Genomic DNA, 14,387 nt, shown 5'->3' with positions numbered 1-14,387 from the left:
GCACAGCCTGTGGTGTTTTCAGTGTAACTTTATTAACAATAGGCTACATGACGGGACACAGTTTGCAAATTATTTACAGACACCAGGTTACATGAGAGAGAGTTTATTATTTAAAAATACAAAAATAAGAAAGAGATTTGAGCAGTTATTTTGGGACTTTGAGGGGGAAAAAAAAGATTTAATGCAAACACCATTAATGTCTGGTTTCTAAGGCGTCAGAGAGAATGGGCGAAGACGCATGAATTTCCTTTATCCATTTTTTTTTTTATTTTTTTTTATGATTATTATCATTTTCATATTTGTTCAAAGACACTTCAACAGGTCTCGAGCTGCTGTCCTGTTTACTGACATGCTGATTATTAGGATAAAAATGTATTATGAAATTCGTTAAATTTATGCCAAATTTTATTCATGAAAACTTTCTTATTAGATATTGCAGGTTTTTTCCAAACGGTTTATTATAATTCTGCTATCATATCCTAGTACATTATTAGCTGGAATTCATTGTATCTGCCATACAGGGTGAGAACGTCCACAGTGAATAAAAAGTTATTCAGATTCATGATCAGATTTGAACTCAAGCACCGGGTTGACAGGAGATGTGCACAACCGACATTTTTAAATTATCGATTAAACTTTATTCTAGATACAGTTATTAATGAAGACTTTATTAGCTGTATGTTTTTTTCCTCCTAAATGCCTTCAGAATCACATTTCAGCTTGGGTGTGTGCACAGTCCTTACATCATCACAGAAATCACTTAATTCAAACCAAACTTTGCTGGTAAAATCTGCCTTTTGGGATGAGGGATGATTTTTGGAAAAAAGTTATAGTTCCAAAAAAATGTGTTTAAAATCAGATTTTAGCTCAGATAATGCTCTGGCAGGAGGAGGTCAACTACTGATTATAATTCAGTCATTTTATTCCAATCTCCCATACATGCAAGTTATTCCTACCTTTCCAAAATGGGTTTAAAATCGGATTTTAACAAGAGAAATGGAGTGGGCCAGCTGGGGGGTGTGCACCGTCCTGAATGATCGTGCACATCATTTGCATTGGAATTCAATTCATTGCATATTAAGACTTCCCTGGAGTTTTTGGAAAGGTTTTTGCCTCCAAAGTGGGTTGAGAGGAAGATTTGTAACTCCAGCCCTGCATTGTGCATGGCGCTCTGCACAACCTACACAATTACTTACTTAAAAAAAAATGTGATGGAGGCGGGCTAATTAATCCTATATTGTGATAGAAGCTGCATAAATCATCCTATATATTACGATTTCAGCGGCCTAGAAGGTATGATCTAACGGCCCTTCGTGCCAGTGCCTGCAGGACCTTTTCCAGGCCTTTTCCAGGGCCCCTCTTGTCTGCTGAGGGGTGTCTAATCAGGGAAGACAAGCGGCTGAGGGAGTGACGATGCTTAATTGGCATGGAGTCGTGGGAACGCGTAAACAAACAGCTGCCATTTTCATTTTTTCTCTTGTTTCTCATCCCTTCCTCATGAATAATCCGCGTAAGTGGAACAGCAAAACCTGGCAGCTGGGAGGGTGAAGGAACGAAAAGAGAGTGAGTGAGAGAGAGAGAGAGAGAGAGAGAGAGAGAGAGAGAGAGAGAGAGAGAGAGAGAGAGGAGGCCCGGATTGGAGATTAGCCTATTTAATCCGCCCTCCATCTCCGCAAATGATGAAGATGAGGAAAAACACGCACCTTTTTTCTTTCTTTTTTTTTTTTTCCCCCAAGATAACTGCTTTTCACATTCAGAACACCACATTCCAAGGAGAGTGTGTGTTTTTAATCCTGCTCGCATGTCCCTGACAAAAAAAGAAAAAAAAAAAAATACTGTAATAATCCTATAATATTCCCATGAGGCTTTACAGTATATCTGTGGTGGGGACCTTATCGAGTTTTTACTGTGTTTTCTGCGCCTCCTTTGGTATCAACACCCCATAATATCCCTATTATATTACAGCAGGGTCTTGTAATGTGTCTGTGTTGCTCAGCTGTGGGATTACAGTGTCTTTATTTTATCAGTCTTTATATAGACCTCTCTATATATTATATCTCCTGTGGCATCACTGAAATGTTCCTGTAATATTCCTTTAGGGATTAATGTGGCTTTCAACAACATGCTACTCAGTGAGTACATAAGGGTCTTATTGTATTATATATATTTTTATTATTATTTAAAATCTCCTGCAGTATCAACAGCCTGCAACACAGTGATGTGTGTGTGTCCATGGTATTGAATAGTTTATACTGACTTTAGTGTGGCCCATGCTGTTATTTTTTTCATGTTTTTATCTCTATTATAGGCTATTCCTATAATATTTCATGTTTGCTGTGGTATATCTGAAACTAAGCCTGTTAGTGTGTGCAGTTACCTTTGTGTGCTACTTTACATGCGTTCCTTTCTTTCCTCATGATCAAATGTTAAAAGCCCTTGAAATAGTTCTGTTTCATAAGGAGTGGCTGGGGGTTTTAAAACCTCCATCAGTTATTGACCATGCAGCAGATTTCCATTCACAATGAATAGACTGACATCCTCAGATTTACAAATGAATGGGTGTTATCCAGCAACACCTTCCCTGCTAATATTAGCAGCAAGGTGCATGTGCTGGTCTTATTGTTGGCCCAGTGAATGATCCTGACCTTGCTGACATCTTTTTCTTTTTAGGTGTTGCCGATTACGCCCACCCGTGTCAGTCAAAGGGGGGAAATGCATTATTCATCCAAAACTGAAGGTCACTAACACGTTATGGTAAGATACTTGAGATTATCCATGTAAAACCACACATTGCATGCCATGCCTGGAGGATTTTGCAGCCAGCGCTGTTATTCCTGTACAACAAAGGCACGGTCAAGGCTGCTGCTTCACGTGGAAGTTGTGTTTTCCATCAACAAAGACATGCTAGACATGTTTTCAAATTTATTGTAATTTCATTTACTAATTATGAGGTGTCATTTACTGCCCATTGAGGGATTTAAACTGAGAGGGTATAGTTAGTCAAAATATCCCCCAAAGGATATTTTAAATCCTTTCAAATTGACTGAAAAGCTGCAGCATTGCCACACTGGCAAATGACGCTGTAATTTGATGCTGGAGTGTGTTATTCAACAGTTAGCATGAAGCTTCATATTAGTTCCTCTCCTTCTTGATTATGTTCTTATTAGCATTTCATTTTCAGCATTTTAATCCCTGCATATGTTATATCAGACAACCATATAGTGCTGAGCAGACATTAAGATTAAGCCCTGATTAAAAATGAGAATTAATTAATTCTTTTGAAGTTACACATCTCCTGATTGGCTCTCACAGTAAAGCATAACATAAATCTTAAACCAGTCCTCAGTCTCCATCACGCTCAGATCTGCACTGACTGGGTCACTTTTGAGGCCAGATAAACAGAGATTCAGCGCAGTTATAATTTTTTTGAATGGGCACAAATTCACACACACACACACACACACACACACACACACACACACACATATATTTACAATGCAAATCAACAGAGAAGACAGATATTAACCTAGTTACTGCCAACTTGGCAGCACACAGCCGCTGTGTGTCTCTGGCAGTGCCAACACAGCAGTGGAAGGAGCTGAGATATGAGGCGTGGAAGTGGTGAGGAGCAGTGGAGGACGGTGTGTAATTTGGGATATCATTATCTAAATATTACAAATAAAAACAACAAAATTTCCCTGTTCATTTAATATCTGAGGAATGTCAGATGTCAAAATTGGCCACACATTCCCTCTGAATCTGAAAGGCTTTGAAAGTAGTGGCTTCAAATGATGTCTGTCAATGTCCCAGTCTATTTTTCTCTCTATCTATACACACACACACACACACACACACACACACACATCTATACATATTTATATATACACAGATACAGATATATAGATATAGATTTATAATGGATTATCAGGAGTTTATGTACCTGTTGCCTTTGTGTATAAATAGCTCAAAGTTTCCAGTTAGACTTGGAAAAGGTGTTTGCATTTTTATGGAAAACACACACACACACACACACAAACAAACAAAAAAATGAAAATGCTGCACAATGTAATTTTATAATAGTGCAAAAAGTCGAATCAGTTTGAGAGAGTGTCGGTTGTGCCGCGCAGTTCGCTGATCCTTCAACAGGCTTATTGATGACATGAGAAATGTGTTTGAAATGAAACCCAATCAGTGGGCGAAAAATCCCTCTGTGAAGACAATGACAGGTGGGAGGAACGTGTGTGTGTGTGTGTGTGTGTGTGTGTGTGTGTGTGTGTGTAGGAGGGATGGAGGGGGAGCACTACTATGCTTGGAAGGATTTAAGGATTTGAGGTAGCTTTGATAGATTTCTTTACATGAAAGCGTATATTTTTCTTTTCTTTCTTTCCTCCTTTTTATTTTTTCCAGATAGACATAATTGAGTATGGCAGCGGAGAGCGAACACACACACACACACACACACACACACACACACACTCCTCTGCAGAGCCACAAGTTACATCATTTGCAGAGTTTTGTTGTATTTTCTGCTCATAAGGAGGGGTGTGCGTGCATGTGTGCATGAGTGTGTGTATGCGTGTGTGTGTGTGTGTCTATATATGTATATATGAGGGGGGCTGGTAGGAGAAGAAAGCAATACGACCACAATTGGGCCAATGAAGCATATCACGCGCATTCACTTTGCATTTGCCACTTCCTTCAAGACTTTTCTTTCTTTGATTTCTTTGAGGCACTGCGGCACTCCTCAGATGCTAATAATAGACTTGTCCATCAACTGTCCCCACCCTTGGAGTTAATTGGCGCTGTGCAAAGGGAGCCAGCATTGCTCTGAAGTTGGGCCGTCATTAGATCAGTGGATGCTGACCATCCCCGCTCGCACACACCCCTCTGATCTGCACACACACTCTCCCTCTCTCTCACATACACACACACACACACCACCCCACCTGCTCTCACCATACACCCCTGCCGGGTCAGACCCTCCCTCCGCCGTCCCGCGGCGTCGTCTTAGAAGGTCTCGGGAAGGCCGACCTGCAGCCGTTTCCAATGTTTCAGAGCTGCCGGTCGTTCTCTGGCCGGATACCTGACAGCCACACGGCCGACCTGGCATGTGCCGCCGCATCTTTTTACCCCAAATCCGCCGCCTAATTGCTGCCCACGTCACTCAGGCCTTTATTTATCGGATGCTCCCATTGATTCGGCTGTTTTGCATTTTGCAGCTGGGGCAGATCAAGCTGATCCACGGGGTGTTTGTCCACCGAGAGCTGACGCAGTGCTGCATGTTAGCAGCAGGCGCCAGGCAAGACACACACACAGGGGCACAGAGACGCTGCCTGCCAGGTAGCTTCAGCTGGTGTGTGTCACTGTGTGTGTGTGTGTGTGTGTGTTTAAGCTCTTGTGCATGCAAACAAATATGTGTAAGCCAGCGAGTGTTTCCTGCATTGGTATTCTCCTTTCCCTATCTGGATGTATGTGCTTGTACCGTGTGTGTGTGTGATTGTGTGTGTGTGTGTGTGCACAATAAGAATCAGATGGATCAGATCATAAACTGTACCCTTTAATTATCAATCGATACCTTCAGATTTGTAAAACTCATATTTTCAAACGCATACTCTCAGATTGAAGTTGGAAAATGATGCACCCAGTGAAGACAAACAAAGCACAAATAATGCTATGTAACATAAATAAAAATGTCCATAAATTGGATTTACCTGGCTTATGCTACACCACCGTCTGACTTAAAATTGTGCCACATGCATATGAGGAATTACTTTTGCAGAAAAAGCCAATTTGTGTGCGTGTATTGCGAATCCGAGAGCAACATTTCATAATTTGAGGGTACAGTTTACACACATAAGGGTACGAGTTATAAATCAGAGGGTCCAGAATTGTAATTTGAGGGTAGAGAAATCTTATTTTTTCATGAATTTATTTGTTCTACCATGTGACCCCAAGGGGCTTCCATAGAGATTCCAGTGGGGAGCTCTGTTGTCCCATGATGGTCTAAATGCTGTGTGAGAGGCTTTCCCCGCCCTGACAAGAATAGACGTCTTGAGGAAAAACTGAATCCTTGTAATGTTTTTTTTTTTTTTTTTTTTTTTTTTTTTGGTATGGAAATCATCACATTTACACACAACATCAGCACAAACTGGCTTGTCATGCTCTCGACAAAAGCTATTTTCCGAAATGTTTCTGTGTCTGTCCCTATTTAAAAGATTGAATAGAATAAAAAGGAAAAAAAAAAAAAAAAAAGGAGAAAGATCAAGACAATTATTTTGGAGGACATCCATCGTTTCACATGTTTTGACATGCCAGTTGGATTTGCACCCACTTTCCCTCCCATTCGGAAGTATTTCTTGCAGCGGGAACACTCGTCTCTCCAGGATTTTTTTTTATTGCCCCATCATGGTGTAAATGCCGTCTTGGAGGCTTTCCTCCTTGACGAGAATAAAAGTCTCGGGCAAACGGTGAATCCGTGTCACTTTTGTTCGTGGAAATCATCAAATCTGCATCCACGGAACATCAGCACGAGCTGGCAGCTCCAATCCAAAATGTCGGTGTTGGTGTCAGCCTTCGAAACCCCACATCAGCTGAACCCCAGCGCGCACACACGTGCATGCATGCATCAGTTCGTGTGTGGGAGAATAAACGTGTCCTTTGGGAGTGTGTGTGTGTGTGTCTGCAGGCCTATATGTGTGCACTGGGGGGGAGGTTAGGAGGGGGGTTGGAGCACAAAACGCCGCCTCATGCCCGCTTCGCCCCCCCCTCCCTCTGCCCTGGCACCTCTTCCCATGATGCCCCTGCCCCCGGCTTCCTGCCTCTAATGGCCGTCTCTGTGTGCCATCTCGGGAAGCCTGACATCCCCTCCAGAGGCAGAGGGCCCGGCGTTAATGGAGGCCATTGATGGGCAAAGAAAGGCTCCTTTGTGGTGCCGGGGGCAGGAGTGGGCACCCGTTTGCTCACACACAGCTTCCCCTCCTCACACACTGCGCCGGCCGCTTAGAACTGAGTGCCAACAGCGGAGATCGAAAGACAGGAGCAGCAAAGTGCCCCCACCGGGGAAATGGCAGAGAGGGATGGGTAGAGAGGCAGAGAGGGAGGGAAGGCGAGAGGGATGGTGAGAATGGGAAAGAGAGGGGGGGTGGAAACGAGAGAGGGGCGAGCTGGTGAGGGGGGGTGGGTGGCAGCGAGAAAGCAAAGAGGAAGGGATAGGTGGGGAAAGGCCAGAGCGAAAGAAAGCCAAGAGAAAGAGAAGGAGAGATTAAGCGAATAGGAGCAGATTCAGTTGGCACATAGGAGGAACAAAAAACAAAAAGCAAGACGGGGGGAAAAAAAAAAAAAAAAGCAGGGAAGGAAACAGGGTATAAACCTCACAACCGAAAACAGAAAAGAAACCCCGGAGAAAAGGGAAATTGAAAAAAAAAAAAAAAAAAAGGCAAAAACAAAGAAACGGAGGTTGGGATCGCCCACGTCAATGAAGCTGGGTGGCCCCCGGAGGAGAGAAAAAAAACTGTCCCGGGGTTGGAGAGGTCTCCCTCTGCCACTGTACCGCCTGTCAGCCTCTCGCTGGCTCGCTCCCCTCGCGGTGATTTATAACACCTGAATTGTTCTCCTTTAACAGAGTTGTGAATGGAAGGGGGAGCCGCCGGCGTGCCAAACAGCCTCGCTGTTATTGATAACCAAACAGATGTGTCCAGCTTGGAATGAACATCTGACGCTAAATCCGGGCTAACGGTTTTTGTTGTCAAGGAAATACTGTACGCTGGCAGCCAGGCTCTCAATAGAGATGTTTTTTTTTTTCTTTTCTTTTTTTTTTTTTCTTTTTTCATGTGACAGGATATTGTTTTCATTCATTCAAAAAGCAGTCTAGAAAAAGTCTTTTTTTTTTTTTTTTTTTTTTTTTTTTTTTTGGTGGCAGTGTTTTCCGGGTGCCTTCGCCTCGGCGTCGATGCCGAGATGAAGAAAAGACTTCATCACATAATCACAAATGCACCTTTCTGATTATGCTCATTTAATTATCCGCTGAATTCGAACACGCTCTCCGAGGCTTATGGGGGAAAACAAAAAGAGCCCCGGCGACGGGAGCCTTCCCCCGACTCGACGACGCCACCTACCGATCGGACCGCCGAGCCCCAACGCGCCTCTCGTCTCCCCTCCTGCCTCGCTCGCAGCTCCCCGCATTGTTCAGACCGCTAATTCATCCCAACAGCTCCTGCTGCTAATTTCCAACCGCTGGCAGCGTGCCATGGCCGGAAGTCGCGGCGCGCCCGCTGTATCCATGCGCCACCGTGGGAGAGCAGCAAGAAAGTAGTGCCATATTTGTCCCAGTATGTCATCTGTTTAACACGCCTGATTGGCTTTCACACCATAGCCTCCTAATTAATATGCAGCGGCCCCTCGCCCCGCCTCCCTCTGCCATCCCCTAAGACAAAAGCGTATTGTGCGGGCACCTCCTGTTTTAATTACGCTCAAAAGGGAGCCGTGTGAGTGTTTCAGTGTGTGTGTGTGTGTGTGTGTGTGTGTGTGTTCGTTTGTATGCTGCATTTATGAATGCATGAGCAATGACCGTGTGCGGACGGTGTGTGCATGCACAGTATGCGCGTGCATGCATGTGTGTGTGTGTGTGTTTGAATACAGCACTATACACAAACGTACAGTATGTGCATCGAGGGAATCATAAAACAAGCACATTCATCGTTCTGAGTGCATGCCATCTTGCACGTATGCCCTTGCATGTACGCGTGCGCGAGTGTGTGTGTGTGTGTTTTATGTTGGTGTGAGTGTGCGTGTGTGCGTGTGTGTGTGTGCATTCAGAGGGTCCTAAAACAAGAAGAATTGCAATGCCATTGTGAGGGGAGGAGCCGGCGCTGTCCTATCCCACAGAAAAAGTGTTGTTGCTTGTTGCCTTCATGCAAATTGGCATCCGATAAAGGTTTTGGGAGAGCCACAAAGAGGGCTTGTGATCGGAGCGCTGAGGAGAATGGGAGAGGTTAGGAGGGGTTATGGGGAAAAGACAGGGACAAAATTCCCATCGGCGTGCCCGGTGCCATCACGTTGCATTCCTCTCTTCCTCTCTCTGCTACTTTTTCACCCTCTTTTTTTTCTTCCCTCTCCCCTCCTTTTCATCCCTCTCTTCCTCACATCCATGACCCGGTTATTAATTTGGTTGAGATTAGTCGCTTGTTAATTAATGCGTGCCCCCCCCCCATCTTTTTCCTCTCGCGCTCTCTTTTCTCCTCTCTTCTCCTCTCCTCTTTCGATTGTATCGGATTCTGGGTACATTTTTTTTTTTCCTTTCCGTCTTTTATCAGTAGCTTTCGTTCTTTTCTCTCTTTTTTTTTTTTTTTCGCGCTGATGAGAATGAGGTAATGTGGAGTGTGAGGGGTGTAAGAAAAGGGGATTGGGTGGGTCCCCCCTCGAATCCCCTGAGGACCTTTTCAAAAGCAGATAGTGAGCTCTTAACGACTGGATATCACGGCATGAATAGTTGAATGAATTCATAATTTTATGCCATATGTGCCGGCGAGCGCTGCATTCTGCGCTCTTGCTCTTTAGATGTGCTGAAAATAACCTCGGACTGATTCAAGGACGGAGGGGGGGGGGGGGCGTCCTCACGCGCTCAAAATCCAATTTCTGCGTGTTTTGAGGCTGAGACAATGATGTTGCACACAGCTAAAGTTCAAAATCCCACAAATTCAGTTTACGGGGCGTCAAATTAAAACCGTCTTTACACTGGTGTGGTTGCCTTTGTCACTCCAGAGCTTCGCTGGTTTGGCGTAACGGAGCCGAGAGAGGACTCGGCTCGTATAAAGACATACAATGCAGTGCGGTTCAATACCTCGAGTCTCAGCATCACCGAGTGAATTGAAATTCTTGTGAGATCTGCTTGAAGTCGATTCAGCTCGGATGGCTTCATATGAGGCTGTAAAGGGGGGGGAGGGTCACGGTCTGGGCTAACGAGAACCCCGGACGGGTCGGTGCCACTTCAACAATCGTTTTCTAACAAGAGAGGGACTCAAGAACGTTTTCCTGCAACAAAGCCGCCGTCTTCACGTGTCTGTTTGGCTGTTTCAACACAATTAACAAATTATGTGAAAGCAGCGTAGCTCTGACCCACACATTGCATGTTGTGGATGCAAATTATGTGGAGAAGATGTTCCTCCAGGATTAGGATTATGCACGGCCTTTTGTTGATGGGCAAGTTTAGGATAGCAAAACAACATAGGTTAGGATTAGGTTAGGATTAGTGCGGCTAAAACACTCGGGCTAAGGTTCGGGCTGAGGTTAAGGTCATGATTCAGTGAGAAAAAGAAAATTGAACCCAGGTTGACGAACTTTACAATACGACACTTTCACTTTCCATCACACACTTTCACAACTTTTTCTTTCGCTTCCTTTGTATCAAGCAGGTATTCTCATTATTGTTTCTACAGTGCACACACTGCTGTGTGTATGAACTGTTCTACCATTGGAGAGAGTATTGAAGAATCATCCCCATGCACAAGTATTGTTATTTTGCTTAAATTACACTCACTAAAAGTGAAATTACTGGTGTAAAAAAAAAATGTATTTAAGAAAAACTGAAAAGTCGCTTATTGAAGACAACCTTAGGCCAAATGTTACCGAGTCGCAGGAGACACTGTTGCGTATAATCCTCCCCTTAAAATGTTAAAAGGGTGAGATGACAAAGTTCAGACGACACCGTGACACTTAATAAAGAAACAAAAACCAGGAGCTCAAGCGAAGAGGCACATGACTCAGTGTTATCAGCAATTACATTTGCCAGCCTCTGATGCAAAGGTTACGGACGGCCTGCGAAATTTGTACGCTGATAGATGTGATTTAAAACGGTGTGAAGTTCAGTCTCTCAGTCAGAGCATAATTAAGTAAAAGTACAATTACTCGCTGCAAAGTAAGAAAGTTGCAAATACACACAAAAAAAGCCAAAGAAATACCGTAACAAGATGAAATGTAATTTGTTACTTCCGTCCTTAAAGCGGAATCAGAGTGTGTCAGAGTTTTGGATGCCAATATTTTTTTGTTCTATTCTCATACTAAGAGTTTTCTGGTATCTGGGAAACATTATTACCTTTACATGAAGAATGAATTCACAGAGAAAACATCACTGAAATAATTAACTGAGTAAACAAAAGAGAGAGAAGAAGGATAGCAACATTTCACTGCAGGTTTCACAGGCACTTTAATACTGGATTTGCACCACACTGACTTACTGATCAGATATCTAATGAAAGCCCAATGTGTGTGTACTTCTGCATGAGAGCACAATCCCAATCAAAACAAGCGTGCACATCCATATATGTGTGTGTCAGATGCATGTGTGCGTCTCAACCCATGCGTATGCGTCCCATAACCTGCATCTGCATAAGGAGGGATTTATGTGAACGTCCATGAGCGATGTCCTCCTCGCTCCTCGTGCTCCCAGCTAGCCTAGCGTGACTTCCTAGCCACTCCTCTCTATTAGCGGTGCTAACTCGGCCCCCGGTGAGGCCCTGCTGAGCCACATGTTCCCTGAATGGACCCACTCAATTAACAGGCCATGAAGCCCCGACCTCTGCCGACCTCGGGTCACGCACGGCCGCAATGCCTGCAGCTCAGAGGAGTGCACGATGTGGATGTGGCTGATTTGGAGCGGGGAGGGGGTTTTGTGGGGTTTTTTTTTGGTGGTGGTGGTGGGGGGGGGGGGTCTCAGGGGGTGGAGGTGAGGGTGAGAGGGCGTGAAGGGAGGTGGGAGCGGAGGGGGTTTGGTGGTCAGTGCTCTTTTGTTCCCATGATGTCCATCTTGCCCCCCTCCGCCCCTTGTTTCTTTCATAAGTAGTGTGTAATAAATGCCTTTGTTGGTTTTTCCTCTTGTAATGGGTCCGGTGGGAGGCCTTGTTAGCGCGCGGGGTGCTAAGCCAGGGGACCTCGCAGGAACTTCGGGATTAGAGGCAGCCGTTCTGCCCTAAACGTGATCCCTCCGTGTCACAATGGTCATTCAGCCGGTGGATGAATATAATTTCCTTAGATCATCTTAACTGTGAAAGCTTTTTTTTTGTTCTATCTACGGCAGTTAAATATGGGTTTGGTTAGTCATCTGAAGTAGAATTAAAGGCCCAGTATGCGGTTTGAGGAGGGAAATAAAGGGGACGTGAATAACAGAGTGGCACATGAATGATATAATGACCTTTAGCGGTGAATGGAGGGGATCAAAGTAAAATCACATCCTTAGAGTGATGTTTAAGGGCTGCAGCTTCCTTCGTTAATAAGCAACTTTACTTGAGAGGCAGAGGGTTGGTATGTGTTTTTTTTTTTTTTTTTTTCTCTCCTTTTCGGTGTGTTATAAATTAATCTGTAAGGCTTTAACATGGGTAAAAGCGGCCACCAAAGGCATAGAAATTTGCATACAGTTTCAAGCTTTTTGTTTTTTGATTCCATATGCATTTGGTTTGCATCAGTTTAGACGATTCAGTTCAAAATAAATCCAAATGTTCGATGAAATCACATTACATTTTTAAACAAGGATGTCCCACGACGTCAACACATTTCTATATCTAATTTGGAGCCAGTCAAGCTTTTCTTACCTGCTTGGTATTACGGGTAAAAGCATCCATCTCAGCAGTGGCACTTGAAACTGAACCAAAACACACATATAAAGTCAAGCCGCGCTCTTCCTTGTAATTACATTCACGTAAAAAAGATGCATGCTTTTCAACACGTCTCCATGTGTAATTTGGGAAAACACATATGCACGACTTTTCAGCACCGCAAATGTTAATAAGTTGTCGAAAATGAAACACATGGGAGATTTGAAAGCGGTGTGTGTTTACGGGATATGTTTCTGTTTTCAGTGCATCTCCATCATCATTTTCACACATCCATGGTCAGAGCAGACTGGAGGGGAGCTGCAGGCGTTGCAGGTTGCACTCCGCTTTCACGCCTAGGATTTGTAAACTGTGAATGAGGCAAACATTTGCACAACCAAAATGAACATTGCTGCTACTTTTGTTGATTTGGCATTCACACTGCTAGCCATTTTTCAGGGAGGAAATTCAAGTGAAGCACTCCGGAGTACTTGTGGAGCACTGAAGGCAATTTCCCCTCAGTCAAGTGGCTGAAACCCTCTCCAGCTGAACAACTTCCTGCGTTTAGCCGGCACCCCCCACCGACACCACTGCTCCATCATCACCCTGCTTAGCTGGCATCAGTCACAACCTCACAGCAGGCCGCTGCTCTCTGCAGAATGGTGCCCAGAGAGCTACGACGACGCCTTTGTTCCCGGATATAATCTGGAACTAAACGACGAAAAACACATCGCTGAAAATCACAGCCAGAATCCGAGAACGTGGCATTATATGTCATTTTTCTTCCTCTTTTGATGTGTTTTTGTCCCTGTGAAGCTTTGTACTGTATCATGTGTTCTCTGTGTGGACCAAACAGAGATTTCCAGTGATAATTATATTGCGTTGACAAGTGTTGTTTGTCCACTCACGGAGCTGACACGGCTGTTCAAAACTGCCAGAAGTGTAAAATGGATGGGATTCACTCGACCACAGTTTTTACTCATTCACACTGAAAACAACACTGACAGTTATGCAGTTAGAAATTGTAGAAAATAGACGAGCAAATAATAAATGATGCACTCAAAATTCTATCAGTGCAGACATGATAGTGGCTGAAGCCGTGCTTGAGGCGACGCCACAATCCAAATATCTGCCTTCAGTCAAATATGAAGTTGTTATTAGCTGAGCAGTCGGTTTGTGGCTGACAGAAAGATTCAATCAGGACGTCAAATCCTCACAGTAGCTTTCGTCTCAGCCCATTATGGCTTCCACAGGGCTGCAGGCTCGGGCTCCCACAGGGGACCGGCAAGTCCTGAGGGAGCCTATTAACCCATTATGTTCATCTCCAGAGCAGTGTTAAGGACAATCACACATGAGGTGGAGGCAGAGCCACAGGAGGCTACATCTGCTTAGGACAAGCCCGCTGCCGTCCACGTAGCCCCAGGCGCTGATCAGCACCGTTCCCAGGCCTTCCCGTGCCTTGCTCAAGGGCCTGCGTTGAATACGTCTAAGTCATGTGGCGGCTCAAATGCGAAAGGTGGCCTCTTGCACTCACCAGAGAGAGAGTGACACTCGATGTGAGGAAAAAGGGGTTGGCTGTGGTTACGGTGATGTGTAATTCCACAATAATGAGGATTTCCTTCTTTCCTCTTTTAATTTTCTGACTCTGATATTTTTTTTTTTTTTTTAATTTCAGTGCAGCAAGGACAAGATGCTGTTGCTATGAAAATAACAAATTGCCATTTACACTCTACAATATGCAGCGGGCCTAATAGGTCTATTCCAAATCATAATATAGGTCAAACTCGAAGACGATTTGTTCAGTTG

This window comes from Myripristis murdjan, chromosome 16 (genome assembly GCF_902150065.1).
Source record: "Myripristis murdjan chromosome 16, fMyrMur1.1, whole genome shotgun sequence".
NCBI lineage: Eukaryota > Metazoa > Chordata > Actinopteri > Holocentriformes > Holocentridae > Myripristis > Myripristis murdjan.
The sequence above is the reverse complement of the archived record's forward strand: the minus strand, read 5'-3'. Positions refer to the sequence as shown.